Source organism: Parus major, chromosome 11 (assembly GCF_001522545.3).
Source record: "Parus major isolate Abel chromosome 11, Parus_major1.1, whole genome shotgun sequence".
NCBI classification, from domain to species: Eukaryota; Metazoa; Chordata; class Aves; order Passeriformes; family Paridae; genus Parus; species Parus major.
Window position 1 is genome coordinate 12760236 of NC_031780.1, and position 14969 is coordinate 12775204.

Below are 14969 nucleotides of genomic sequence, written 5' to 3' on the forward strand. Positions count from 1 at the left end.
CCTCAGATTCATGGGTAGCAGAATCCAACATGCTTGGATGTTGCAAAATGCAACATGCAAGAGATGCCTGGAGTAATTTTGCACATACACTATGTACAAGAGATCCTTGGCTGAAGCAGGGTGTCTCACCCAACACCAAAGCAGACTGGGGCTCTTGATACAGCTTGAATGTGCTTTTCTTCCTTGGAGTTAGATCTAATTCAGGAAAAAAAAAGTGTTTATAACCTCCAGTGTTCCTTTTGACAATGTCAGCTGGGTTCTGTGTTTTAGTGCAAATTAGCTTTTCCCAAAGCAAAACCTTTGGAAATATAAGCAACCAGCTGGGTTATTTTTTCAGGTAATAGGTAGAATAATAAGACTGGCTGGTACCTCTGTGGTGGCAGCAGCCATTCCACCCACATTCTCATCAGATGCTCCAGCAGTCAGATGAGCTGTGAGCTGCAGGCCAGGCACAGCAGGTAAAGGTTTCAAGTAGAGGTCCAGTCCCTTGGTGTCTGGATAAATCCCACATGTCCTTCTCTGTCCTTGTGGCACTGCTACAGATTTTCTGGTTCTGCCACAGATAGGACAAATTTGTTTTGCTCTGTGTGTCACCTTGTGGCTGTTGGCATATAACTCTGCAGAGCTGAGACCTTGTCACAGAGATTTGCATGTGCTGACTAGAACACATGGACAGGGCATCCAGGGGTTGTTGGTCACTATCCAGAAACCCAAAAAGATGAAACACCTGTCAAAATGCCTGATTTTTCAGTTCTAGCTCCCTGGTTGCACTATGGAGGAGCCAGTACAAAGTACCTAAGCTAATGATTATTCCAGGATAATCTTTGCTAAAGTAAAGTTGCTTCCAGACCTTTGTCAGAAAAGGGGAGACCCCAGGGCTGCTATGTGCCTTTGGAGTGGAAGTGCTGCTGGACTTGTGTTGTGGTCAGTGCATGCATCTCCAGATTTGGGCACCCCTTTTTTAAAAGGAACAGTACCTGTTTCTTCCCATCCAAATAGTAATGAAGAAAGACATCGAAGGAGATGGACCTGTCAACAAGCTTGCCAAGAGAAGTTGTCTACCTGTTTACCTTTACTGTTTAGAAAGTAAAGTAATAGTGACTGACCAAGTTAGAGGAAAGAAGGAAATCAAATAATAGCACAAACTGATCTGACAGTATCTCTCCTTTGCTGCTCTGAACAGAAAAAAGCAATAAACAGAAGTGTTGCTAAAGTGAATGTGCTCAGTGCTTTCCATGTATAGAAGAATGTAGTGTCCTTGTTTCCAAGGTAGGAAAACAAAGGGAAGAAGTACAACATGAGCAAAGCGTGAAGTGGCTCCTCTCCATGGTAACATGTTGCATGAGTAACATCTTTTTGGTGGTAAGGCGTGTAGGAAGCTCTTGAGCCCCACAGGAAAAAACTGTCTTGATGGCTCTCTGTGCCTTCTCTGGGACAAATAAATACACTATGGATGAGAGATACTTAAAATTGTATTTGGGTTCTGTGATGTTACTTTGGCATTATAATGGACTGGTGCCAACATATCAGAATTTTCCATGGTCTTTCTACTTTTTTAAAAAACTGGCTTATAAAATTAGTATTACTTTTAAAAAGGCAACTCATTGAAAAGACCTTTGTTTTAATGGGAAGTTACAGTGTTGAAGCACCTATTACAGTATCCTGGGTGTAGGGGAGGCTGACCTTTCTCACAGGATGGAAATATAAAACTGTGAAGAGTGGGAAAAGCAATTAAAGGAAAATATTTCTCTTTTAAGATTCTCCTCTAGGTTTTCAGTCCCTTCAGGACAGAAGTCCAGGAAAGAGATGCCAAGTAAGAACAAGAGCAGAAAGCATCACATGTGGTGGCTGGAGCACTGAGTTCCTCTGTGGAAGGAGCCAGCCCCAGTCACACTGATGCCAGGATGATTTTTTGCCTTTTCTTTTATATACCTTTTATATAAGTTTTATGTATCCTCAGTATTCTTAGCATGCATACTTGTAATTCCTTAAGTTTGATAATTTAGCATAGTCCTAGTATTTTGTTAGGCCATGAAACCAAACATCCTAAAGGCCTCTTAGTGGGAGGCTGGAAAACTCTATGCTATCTTGGGAAACCAAGGTCCTCTCTAGAACATACCCTGTAAACTAGAGATTTGGCCCATCCAGGGGGGAATTCCTTGGATGGGGGAATATCACGCAATTGGGTGACATTGAGGCTATAGGCCTCCCATTTGGGCATCCTTGCTAGATATGCTAATTTGTAAGGTCAATAAAATATGTGACCTATCGTGTGTACACTGCAGCACATTGCACCTTGGTGACGTGGTGAACCGTAAGGAACCTTATTAAATACTGAGGTAAAAACCCTTTATCCCTTAACCACGTCTGGCTCTCAGTTTTTAAAAAACAGGGAAAGGCATCAACATGAGCTCAGCTATGGAGCCCTGATGTTTCCTGGCATGGAAGTGGTTGGCCATCAGGAGAGTCCTGATGGTGTTTTCCGCTCTTTTCCCCTGATATCTACTTGACATTGTTGCTTCCAAGGCAAACAAGCTGTCAGGAGAAGAGGGTCAGAGACAGACTGAGTGGTGATCTTGCTGATCAGTCTGTGTGTGCCCCCATGTGAGGGTGAGATCTCTCTGTCACTTCCACAGCAGCTGCTCCATGCTATGACTGGAGCATTGATGAAAAATCAATGCTTGCCAAATAGAGATATTAAAAAAACCACAACAACATTAAATCAACAATAAATTTAAAAGCAACAGCAACAAAAAAAATGTTGAAGTTAGTATTTTCAGGTCATGGAGAATAAGCAAACTTGCAAAAATTTTTGAGTTTGAGTTTGTTTGGTTTTGTTTGTTTGTTGGTTTGTTTGTTTTTTTTAATGCCAGAGATTTCTATGAAAAGATAGCTTGCAGTAAGAGCACTGAGCTGGTGTGCAAGCTGATTTCCATGACCTCTGGAGAAATCCTACTCTGTAGGATTGTTAAAATGAGAAAAATCATCGAGACCTGGGTTTTAACCTACAAGCCTTACTCTCGAAGTTGTTTTTTTAGTGTTGTGGACTATTGGATGATAAAAGTAATTTTTCATTATGTTTGTCTCATTTCTATGTTAAATTTATAAAAATGCCAGCTATTTCTTTTAACATAGGAAGAATTTTTAAATGAAACTTTTTATCAGAACTAATGCCAGTCCTGTAAAGCAAGTTGATAACAATATGTTAGGATACTGGATTTCATATTTCATATTGAGCAGGTATTGTTCTTCTGTGAAAATTAGTTGAAGTACTAAATACATTTTTCAAAGCCTGATCCAGTATTATATCTACTTAAAGGATTATCCACTTTTGGTAAGGATAGCCTAAAACATGCAAAGCGGGGTAGTGGGGTAGATCTGTGAGAGATATGTACAGTTTTCCATTTGCCATGTGTGGTGCATCCTTACAAAAGAAAAAGCACCATATTTTTGAATAGGTATGCATTAGCTACTGAAACATTTCAGAAAATGTGTCTCAGAGCAATACAATACCACTCCCTCCTATTTCTACACAATCAAAACTGATTTACAAAGAGAGACATGCTACTTGGAAAGCAAACCCTGAAATCAATCGGTGGATTCTGCTGATTGCCATGTAAACTTCTTGCTTCATTTTCAGCATACAGAAGCTTAGAGGATGAATTGACCTTGTATAAACTTAGCCAACCTCAGCAATCTCCTGCCAGATGTGTGCTTCATTATTTAAGTGATACCACACTGTCAGACTCCTCCTGAAATGAAGTGGACATGCCAATGCAGCGTCTGGTCCTCAGATCCTTAGTTCCTGTAAGTAGAAAACCCTGTACAGACGGAGAGCTGATTCCATGGACTCCAGGGAGACTCATGTGGGTTTGAAATGTTAATCAATGCAGTTCAGACCACTCTGAAAGTGCTGTCCTGAAAGTGGTAGAACTTTAAAACTTCTGAGGTACTTCATGTCTCCATTATAAGGTGTGTTTATAATGTTTCAAAGTTCAGCATTTCTAATGTTTAGGTAGATTTGATTACTGAAAACTGCTAATTATTTCCTTTTTTAGAAAACATGTTAAAACCACTTGATTTTAGTATCAGGCTCTGTGCATTTATATTTCCAAGAAATTTTGTGCTGTTATATTAGACTTCTTTACATTTCCTTCTGTGGGTATATTTGGGGGATTATTTGTTTTGGGGTTTTATTTGGCTCTTTTGTGTTTTGCTTTTGTTCCAAAGAATTGGCATCACTGTCATAGTGAGCACCTGTGACCCAGAGGGCCAAACTGGGCAAGTGAGTCCCCAAGACTCAACACTTGTTCCCTTGTTTAGCAGGCTCAGGCTGCAGGGAGGGAAGGCTTTAAAGAGCTGAGGTTCCCTCTATAAATTGTCCTGGTTAGGACACAGGTACTGCCCTTTTACAAAAAGTCCCGTGATAGCTACTGAAAAGAGCTGGATGGAGTAATCAGTAAAATCTGACCCTTTCTATTTCCACAGTGGGCAATGTAAATGGCATGGCAGGGTCTGGGAGATCCACAAAGCAGCAAAAGTCAGCCGAGGCACTGGGGAGAGCAGCCTGCTCCGGGAACAGGAGAAGCAGGAATAGCTCAGCTGAATCGGTGCAAGCCATGCCATGAGGGCATTTCATAAGTGCAGTTTAAAAAGCATACTGGGGTTCTTGCAGGGAGCAAGGGGGACTTGTGGCAACACTTACTTTTCACCCAACTTGATGGTTTTTGGTGAGTTTTACTTTCTAAATAAATGTGTGCTTGGAGGCAACAAGGATGGCAGTCCCTACCTGAACCTGATGACTCCTTTTTCAGGAGGCAACTTAAGAATTTCACATCTCACTTAGTGCCAAATTTAATTTAATATTTTCTTATAAAGATTACTTTCACAGTGTGGAGGCATTTGTTTTAAGCAAGGCCTGAAAAATTCTGAGCATTTAAAAGTGTGCAGCAGAGCATGCCAAATTAAGCTGGTTTTCTAAGCAGAGACAATTTCTTTGATTTTCATTTATTTATTCATGTGTAATTATTTAAAATTACACATGGAGCTAAAAGAAAATTCTCTTAATTCAAGGGGAAAAAAAGCCATTTAAGCTTTCCAAGGACTCACAGTACTGTGACAGCTGAATGAGAGTTCTAATGATGTGAGGGCTATTTTATGTATTCCTTTATGTATTACTTTTGGAGAGGAGGAGTTTCTTTCATTAATTGATGATATTTAAAGTCTTTGACATTTCTTTCTTTTGATATTCTGTAATCCATTCAGTTGTCATGCTAAGCTTCTTCACTCCTGTACATTTTTGTATATCTGAGGTGGGTCTCCAGGCTTCAGGTAAATGGTTTGTGTTGTGTAAGGTGTTATACTGCTGTTGGATAAAAGATTTTGCTTCATGGGTCTGCAATCCAAATAGACAAAGAAGGAAAGAAGGAAGGAAGTAGATGTTGTCTGAGGTATCTGCTCAAAAGCTGAGAGCAGGGAAACAAATAAAAATTCATGACTAAATACAGTCAATACTTTTACACAGTATTGTCTCTACCCTTGGTGCAAGCCCTTCTTGGTTTTGAAGGAACATTTCCAAACTCTCATCAAATCTATCCCTCTTTTTTGTTTAAGCAAGTTTTGTTAATAATGTAAATATAAATTGACCATACTAAGATATGTTCATGCATATTCACAAATCAGGTTTATTGTCAAAGTTATGGACAAATTAAACATTAGCTACAAAATGGAGCTGGTGTAATATGTTGCTGTAGTGGAGATCCTCCAGAGAAAGAGGTTTTGCAGTTAAATCTTTCACCATGCATTCATACCGCAGCTGGTCTCAGAATTAGTGACCAAATAGTGTGTGCACACTCAGAGATACAAACAGTTTGGGTTTCCCTTGGGCCTGGAAACAGCAGACAGAAACTTTCCTCAGAGGAGAAGGAAGCACTGGAAGAACGCTGCCAGAAGTCTTGAGGTTTCCCTTTCCAGGCAAGGAAATGACGAAGGGAAATTATCAACAGCTCTCAGCTTAGTCTCTACTGCTGCTTTTGAATAAATACATGGTATTGCTTGTAATACTGCAGAGCAGTCTGGAGATACTTGAAGAACAAGGAGGCACTGCAGTCAACTGAAGTGACTGCTAAAAGGCTGGGTGAGAGCTTCCCCAGAGGTTCCCCATGGCACCTGGAGCCATCTTTGAATCTGGCTGTACTTCCCACGTATCAAATGGGGAATCTTTCTTTACCATTATGTAAAGGCAAGATATATCAAAGGTCTCTTGAACCCAGTCCTGCTCCAGTAAAATCTGCCTATGATTTGTCCAGGCTTGAAGAACTGTAAGGCATGGTCAGCTTGACCAGTTTAACACTCTGCTCTCTCAACTATTTATATTGGGACTGATTTAGGACTACAGTAACAGAGCTTTGTTGCTTCATTTTACTTCAGGGCATGGACAGACCTGGAAGTTGTGTCAGCCATGAAGGTCAATGGACATATCTGTGAGGATGTGGCTGGAGGTACTTGGAGAAGGAGAAAGCACGAAAACCACTCCTCCTTGTGTGTACATCTATATCCAGAGGTAAGTCAGGATACTGGAATGAGGAGAAGGGAGTGGAAAGCACAAGTTACTTGCCTTTATAGTACTGTCAAGAACTTTTTAGTTTTCTTTGTTCAAAAGCATTTAGGAACAAGAGGGGACAGCTTAAGAGAAAAGTTGCTCTAATGGAGAGAGATGTGCCAGCAGGTCATCCTGAAACTGCACTTTAACTGTATCACTATGGATCATTCCCCATCTGACACACGCTCTGAGCTCTTTAAAAATCCAAGCACAAGATGTTTAGCTTAAAATTATTTAACAATACTTTTATTGTGTTAAGATCCATTTTTTTCCCCCCAGTGTTGATAAGTCTGGCCCCCAGCCTGTGCTGCTGGTGCCCTGGTGCTGGAATACACAGATTGTTTCAGGGAAACTTGTTTGATGCCTGTTTCAAATATTGGAAATTTTGAATATTTGCCTTAAAAGCTTTTTTTTTTGACATTCAATTCTATTGCAGACCTCTTAAAAACTAGTTCTTTAATACTTATGAAAACAAAACTTACATTTTGAACAGGTCAGTGAAATGATTTCAGCTTTCGGTTTACAGTAGCAATAGAGACCAAAAGCATTGTTATACTTGTTTAATATTTTGAAGGAAAACGCACTCGCACACCAAAGGAATTAAAAATGTAGTCTTTTTAAAAAAAACCAACCATTTGAAACAGTGGCAAGGTTTCCTCTCCAGAAATACCGTTTATTCTGTATTACAAGTAGTCTTTTTTTCCAGGGCTCATCAACCTGAAGCTGCATCAGCAAAGGGTAGTACTTGACTTTAATAAAAATTCAGCAATTAAGAAACATCACTGGACACCTCAGCAAACTAGTATTTAATAGCTCTGGACCATGCTAAAACTGAGCATTCAATTTCACCTTAAATGCTTTGCAATCATAAATATATTTTGAATAACAAGGTAATTGTGCATGAAAATTGTTAGTTAGGTATGCAAATGAATTGCTACACTCTGGATCTGAGAATTGTCTTGGCTGCTTCTGCTTTTAAAAGAATGTATCCTCATGGTTAATTGTCCTTATTACCTCATTCAAAATTCCTTTAACAAAATATCCCCAAATTCTAGTCTATTTTCTTTGTGAATAATGTCGTCCTATCAGCCCATTCTAAAGCTTAGTTTGCCACAGAGGTGTTTATGGAGCAGCAAATTTGCCTCAATTTGGTTGCGCACAGCTCTTAATCGTCTTTGACAACCAATACTCAGCTCCCTCTGCATTCAGTGCTGTCAGCATTTATGTGCATGGTGCACCTATGCAGCAGCTCTGCCATTTTCATCAGCAGGGTTAAAAACAGGTGCTACCTGCCAAACACACAGCACTGGTGGGGAAAAGATACCAGTGGAAAACAGAAAGGGAATTGAGAAAGCAGCAGCACAGTAAATTTGCCTCTTATTTAAAATGCAAGGTATTTATCGATGGAAGTTTTAGTTCTAATTAAAAGTGGCATTTTGCTGAACTGTCCAATTTGAAGATGAAAGAGAATTCATTCAGGTGTGCACAGAAAGGACTTTGCTCATTGCAGTAGTGCACAGTGAGTGAATATAGTTAGTGATGAAAACTTTGGGCCAGTGTTCAGAGCCCAGCCCTGATCTCTGAGTGCCTCTCCTGCAGTGCAGAGACAAACAGCACCACAGGCTTTGTACAGAGAATACATTGGAAGTGTTTTCCCCGAGAAATCAGTGGACTCCAGTTTCTCACTTCCAGGAGCCCCCTGGTGCTGAGAGGGATGAAGAGTCTGTCCCTAAGTCACAACAGAAATTTTGCAAGTTAAAACCACTTTTCTTACACAAGTCCCAGCAATGTTGCTTTGGCCAATTCTAAGGCCAGTATGCTATTAGGAGCATTAACAGTAGATGGTGCTGGGTGTTGTTTATAGAAGTCTTCTTGAGTACTTTGACTTTCCTGTTGTTCTTGGATGCCTGTGGTAACAGTCATTGTTGCTGCACCTGAACCTTCAAATCCACAAACTGAAAATCAGAGCTTCAAAAATTTGCTTTCCATCAAATACATTAAAGAACTTAATTTGGCTGTCTTCTGTGGTCATTGAAAGACAGGTGATAATCAATTTTCTAAGATTTTCTGATATTGCAGTACTTGTCTGCTTTTTGAGGTGTTTGGATTGATTTTGGAGTCACAAAAATGTGGTCCTTCATCCTTCAGAAGCCAGAGAGAAAGGATAGTATTATGAATAAACTCTATCCTTGGCTGCTATCAGATAATTACATAGGAATAATTATGCCATGGAAATAGATAGTATAAGAATCAAGAAATCTGGAATAGAGCAAAACAAGGAGAATTCCTGAAGTGCATTATCCCCTGCAAAAAAGACTTCAAGCTGTGTGTCTCTATCTCATGTGACATTAGGAAGGATGTTGTTGGGTTGTTCAAATAAACAAAAATGTAAAAAGCCACTAAGAAAAACTTAGAATATCATCATATTTCCAAGACATTATCACAATGTGAGTGCATTTATGTAGAAAAGATTTTTCTTCTACTAGTGTTTATACAGTTCTCATAAAAAAACCAATTATAAATCAATCAATCAATCAACATTAATATAGGAAAGAGGGAGAGAATAAAATTCAGGTTAATGTGTGCTTCTATGTTTATATTTGTGCATTTTCCCAAATATTTTATCAGATGGTCTTTGGCCAGTTCCTGATCTATTTCATGAGTAATCTTTGTAACAATGAAGGGAAAAGGGAAGGTTGTGTCCTGCCCTGTTTGTTCCCCTTCCCTGCAGGCCTGGGCTGATCTCTGCTGAGGTTTGTCAAGTGGAGGCAGGTGCTTTCCTTACTTGTGAGTGCAGGCTTCAACTTCATGTGAGCAGCAGCTCCCTGTAAAAGCCACAGAGACCTGGATTAGTGTGTCCACATAATAATCTTTTAGGATCTAGTCAGAACACCACTTCTGTTGCATTTTTTGTCGTTTTGGGGGTTCATTTTTTTGTTTGTTTTCTTTTAGTTTTCTGATAGGTTTAGCAATAAAAAATGGGATAAGAGCCTTACATAATTCCTAATGCTATTTCTTCCCAGTCTTTTGAATGACTTCTGCTTCAATTCAGTGTATATTTATTGCTTCTTCTCAAATTCATGATCTGAAAGTTTTTAATCAACAAAAATATTTTCCTGCTTATCATGTATTAAAAGTTGCAATGCACCATACTGTGATTTTATTTATTTCCTGCCTGCCACCACTTCCCATTGCCCTGTGAGGATGCTAGAGCCACTCATTTTTAGTGCCAATAGTTTGATCAAATGAGCAGCCATCAGAAGTTATCTAGTATTTTTGCTATTCCTTTTGTTATAGTGGAGACCTAAAGCACAAATGCACTGCATCAAACACAAAAAAGGATTATTTAGGTACTGTGTTACTCAAGTCTTCAAAACATTTAAGCGCATTTTAAAAACTATTATTAAAATGTAATTTTTAGAAAATGTTCAATACCCAGAGTTTGACCCACCAGAGAAATCACTGGAGTAGTTTCTCTCTTCTTTTGAGTATTGACTCTGTTGGCCTCATTCTGCTACACTGTCGATCACCGAGTCATGCTTTTGTTGGCCTGTCATTCTGCAGAGATCAAAAGCAGTGAGAATCAAGCCTTTTGTTAGCACACGAAAGCTTTACCACCTGGAAAAGTGTGTCAGCTTTTTTGATTTATTTGTTCAGAATTTTTCACTTATTGCCTTCTGGGTCAAATGACAAGTGTTTGGAGGCAGAGTGTAGCTTCAAAGTCCCCCTTTTTAAAGAACCAAATTATGTAGCTCATCTTGGTAGGAAAAGTATTTCTGATCAAGACAGTTTACTGCATCGAGTTTCTCAAAGGATGAACCTACTGCATCTCTAAGCTGTTTTTCTTCACTAGCCTGATTCATCTAGTGAAAATGGGGGGAGGCAAGTACAATTATTCAGGGCCCAAAGGCAGAGGATGAAAGCAGAAAAATTGGCTTCTCTCTTCATGACTCTCTCTTTGGGAAACAGCTTTTGCTTATCTGAAGGAAAGAAAAAAAGAAAGTTATTTTCTTTATTAACTTTTGAACAAGTATGTAACTCAACACTCAAATCTATGCTCAGTGACATGTTTTCTTCCTAGCTTTGCTCTAATACTTTTGACAATCCCCATTAAGCCAAATATATTATAACATTCTCTTCTAGAAATCAATCTGTAGTGGCAGCTGGCCTGGGCTGCTACTTTAGGAAATCACAGATATTTTAAATTTCATAATGTTTTTCCCTAGAAATATCATAATAGGGAAAAAGAGAGGTAGAATTTTTCCTTAGATGAGCATATGCCAGACCTGCTTTCATTTGAAGAGCTTCGATTGTCAGAGGTCCAAAATGGGCCAAGTCAAATTAGCACTAATTAGCACTAATTCAGCAGCATCATTTGTGCTGTAAATTCTGAATTCACCACAACTTACTACTGCCTCATCGTGGCAGCCTGTGAATAAATCCTTAAGTACCTTGCAGATGCCCTGATGTTTAGAGGGCATATACCTTGCCACTGGCTAGGGAGTGTGGTAGTCCACATTTATGGGAATTTGGTACATTGAAAATACCTTCCTGTTTTAATATGGTGCAGGATTAACTAAGTACCCTATTTTTGTAAAGCATTGTTCAAAATTTCCCTGAATTCTATCTGGTAGTTGCATTATTAATCTACTTTGTAAATTAAAATCTGGAAGATTTATTTATAAGAAAGGGCTTTTTACACAGGCATCTGCCTGCCTGCTTGCCTAATTCCCCTCTCCCATTTAGAAATCCGAGAGTGAAGGTGGCTGCCTCTGAAACAAATAATGCAGAGGGTCTCTTAACAAAGCAAGGGGCTGCACTCGCTCTTCTCCTGCAAAATTCAGCGGCGCTGCTCCCTGGCTGGATGAACAGCTGTGGCAACAGCCCTGAGCAGGAGGAAAAAGAGTGGCAGAGGAGATGGAGCAGGAGAGGGAAGGCAGCATTTGGTCGAGCAGTTGGGTAGAGATGAATTTTAAGCAAGGGAGGGTCGGCAAGAGGTTTTTGAAAATGTTCAAAACATTGAGCTGTTAGTATGTCCCATGATAATGAGGAGATCACTGAGAGATGGGCTAGAAAGAGTTGCATGAGGATGCCTAAATATGTTTGATTTGAGCAATGTTTCTAATGCTGATGAGACTGGACATGCTTTATGGGACTACTTGAAGTTTACTTTTACATTTTAATCATACTAAACTTTCTGACAGTAAGAAAACAAAGGAACTGTCTCTGCTTCTTCCCTGAAAATATGATGCAGAATCAAACTTTTTCTATCTCTGCCTTAGAAACTTGATAATGCTCAAATATTTTTAAATACAAACAAATGCCAACAACCAAGAAAACTCCAAACTTTGTTTAATGAATCATCATGAAGAGCTGGCTGCGTCATTTTTTAATGGAGTTTCTTATACAAGGCAATGACACCTTTAGTAGTAAAAGAAGAAGCTGCCTTGGAATGGATGTTTTTATTGGTCATCCATCTACTGCACTGTAAAATAGTAAATGGTCTTTTTGATGTCTCCTCCCAGCAAACATCAGTTCTCATTTTCAGGGTTTCTGTCTGGTAATTGTATACTTTAGGGGATGCTGCTTAAAAGTGATAAAACATGCTATAGATGTGATGACATAAAATTAATGTATAATGCCACTGAAGAAGCATATGTTAAATGCTTCTCCCAGGGCTAAGTAGGGTATTTAATCACCAAAGTTTTGGTCTTTGGCCTTTTAAAATGCTTGATTGCATACATTCAGGAGGCATGGCCCCCAGGGTGTTACACAGAAGTTTGGAAAGGTTGAGTTTTGATAACAGAACATTGTTTGCATTGATTTCTTCTGGTATTCACTAAAATTTCCAAAAATTGTAATCAGCACATTTATGTTTCTATAATCTCTGTAACAATAAGCACAGGAAAATGGCTTTTTTAATCTCTGAATTATAATTGCGAAAATGATATTATGAGAGCTTATGATTCAAGATTGTATTTCCACTTATCTTAACTGTTAAGATTAGTGATGTCTGCCTTAGAGTTTGAATTAAAAAAAACATTGTATCTGGTTTATTACTATTATTATTATTATTATTGCTCCTACAGTCTCATGCAAGCCATAGAACCATTTTAGCATAAATTCCTTACGTAAATGCTATTATTAAGTGCTATCAGGGTTGAACACCAGTCATTAAATCCTTCTGAGCAGTAACAACTGGGAGAGTTTAATGGAGCCCTCATCAAAGATGAACATGGAAGAAGATGGAGAGAAGCTTCTGTGCATGCTGCCTGTAGCCTGGAGGGGAACAGAGCAAGGAGAACCTCTATAATTTACTGTGCTTCTCTGTTGTAGGGGAAAAAAAGAATTAAAACATGTAACCTAAACCAAAGCCCAGTAAAGCCTGTGGGAAGCTTTCTGTTAACTTCAATGTGCGCTAGATCTGGTTGATAGATTTCTAAAATACAAAGCATTTCACATGGTGTGTTGAAGAGGTTTTTCCATGCAATGGACACACATAATGAGATCTTTCATTCTCTCCTTTTCCCAGATTTGGCCTTGAAGAAAACCCTAGAGCTGAATGTTGCTGAACTTTGGGCAGCTAGATTCTGACCTGAATATTGAGGACAGAGTCTTAGTGTATTTTTGTTTGTTTGTTTCCATGTAAGTTCTTTATCCTTTGCTGCTCTGCTCTTTATCATCTGCAGGGTAAAGAGTTCTGAACCAGAAATAGATTTGCACATGGAGATCTGTGCTGCAGGGGCAATAGCTCTTCTTTTTACCCCACTGTAATGTGCCAGTTGTGGGTAGGGAGATGAAAACTCCACAACTCATGAACCAGGTGCTCATGAGACAAAACAGCCTCATTTACTATGCAGAGCTCACTTTCATACTTGATTCAAAACTCCCAGGCTTAGATAGCTATTGGCTGGGCTCTCTCTCCACCCAGATCTCTGGCCAGTGATGTGCTTCCTTCTCAGCTTGAATGGGGATGGCTGAGGGTCCCCTGTGTCTTACCCAGGGACATGTTCAGGCATGAGCCAGGCTAGATGAGTTGTATCTGTGTTATGGTCAGATTTACTGTGTCCAGCCCAGGTCAGCTGTACTGTGACAGCCCACCAACAAAGCTGGCTGCTTCTCTCCTGCAGCATCATCAGCACTGAGAGGTGGAGGGTTACCTCTACACATCCATGCTGGCAAGCGTCTCTTCCTCAGCAAGAATGCACAAGGTAGAATATCTTGTAGAAAGTCAAGATTTGCCTTTCAGGCAGTTAGATATGAGGACACCAGCATGCCATTATATCCCCTAGATGATTTGGTCATCTGTTATCTAGTTTCTTGAGTGGCTTTTTGCACCAACCACTCAAGTATCAGAAATATATATATCCCAAGTATCAGAATGATTTTTTTATTTTTTTTATTAAAGAGTCAGTTTCCTTTCCTCTGTGATTCTTGACAATGTGATTCATGGGAGCAATGAGGAATTCTTTTTCTGCACAAAATAATTAATTGTTCAGGGAGAAAATTGTAGTGCCCTCTTTCTATCTGGAAAAGAGATATCATTGCAGAGAAATCATACATTATTTCTCATTTGGCACTTGAACATTGACTCTATAAGTGTTGCAGTTACTTTTTGGATTGGGCATCTATTTTCCAGGATTTGGAGTGCTGCAGATTCCAAAAGCCATCTCCTGCTTATATATATTACCACAGGTTTTCCCAGAAACACAATTGTCCTCAGCTGGCTGTTAAAGTCACTGACAAGCCTTGAGAAGAGAGGACATAAGGCTCCAGCTGAGCAATAGTTCTCTACATTTTCTGTTCCTTTCCATTTGAAGATTGGGATGGAGATGCTGTGTGCTATTTGGGAGGGCTATATACTTACTTAGTGAACAGGAGTGAGGGGCAGCCTGGGACAGGGAACATGTTTAGAGACTAGTCTACCCTGTTTTCTCAGCAGTGTTTGACTGAAGCATTTATTTTGCTTTCTCCAGCCAAGCTCTCAGTTCAGTTCCTACAGACTGAGAGCCTGCTGCTGTCACCAGGGAGTCCAGGCAGGAGAGCCAGAGCAAACCCTGGGACCTGCAGCAGGCTGCCCCATGAAGTATCCCCAGCTCTACACCTGGCTCCTTCAATTTTCTGACAACAATTTTTCATTTGGCTAATTTTAGGACCTCACTGCATGAAGGAGATGGGCAAGCAGGGGAAGGTGACTTTGCCATTATTTTAGATTAATTTATTATTTTTTGAAATTAGTCTGAAAGGTCCAGGAACAGATACAGAGTGAGGAAAAGAAGTGCTTGTGTTGCCAAAGTGACGTCACTGTGCATTTATGTAAGGTTTGTCTTTCCCTTTGCAACTGAAAGTAATGACACATCAAAGTTGC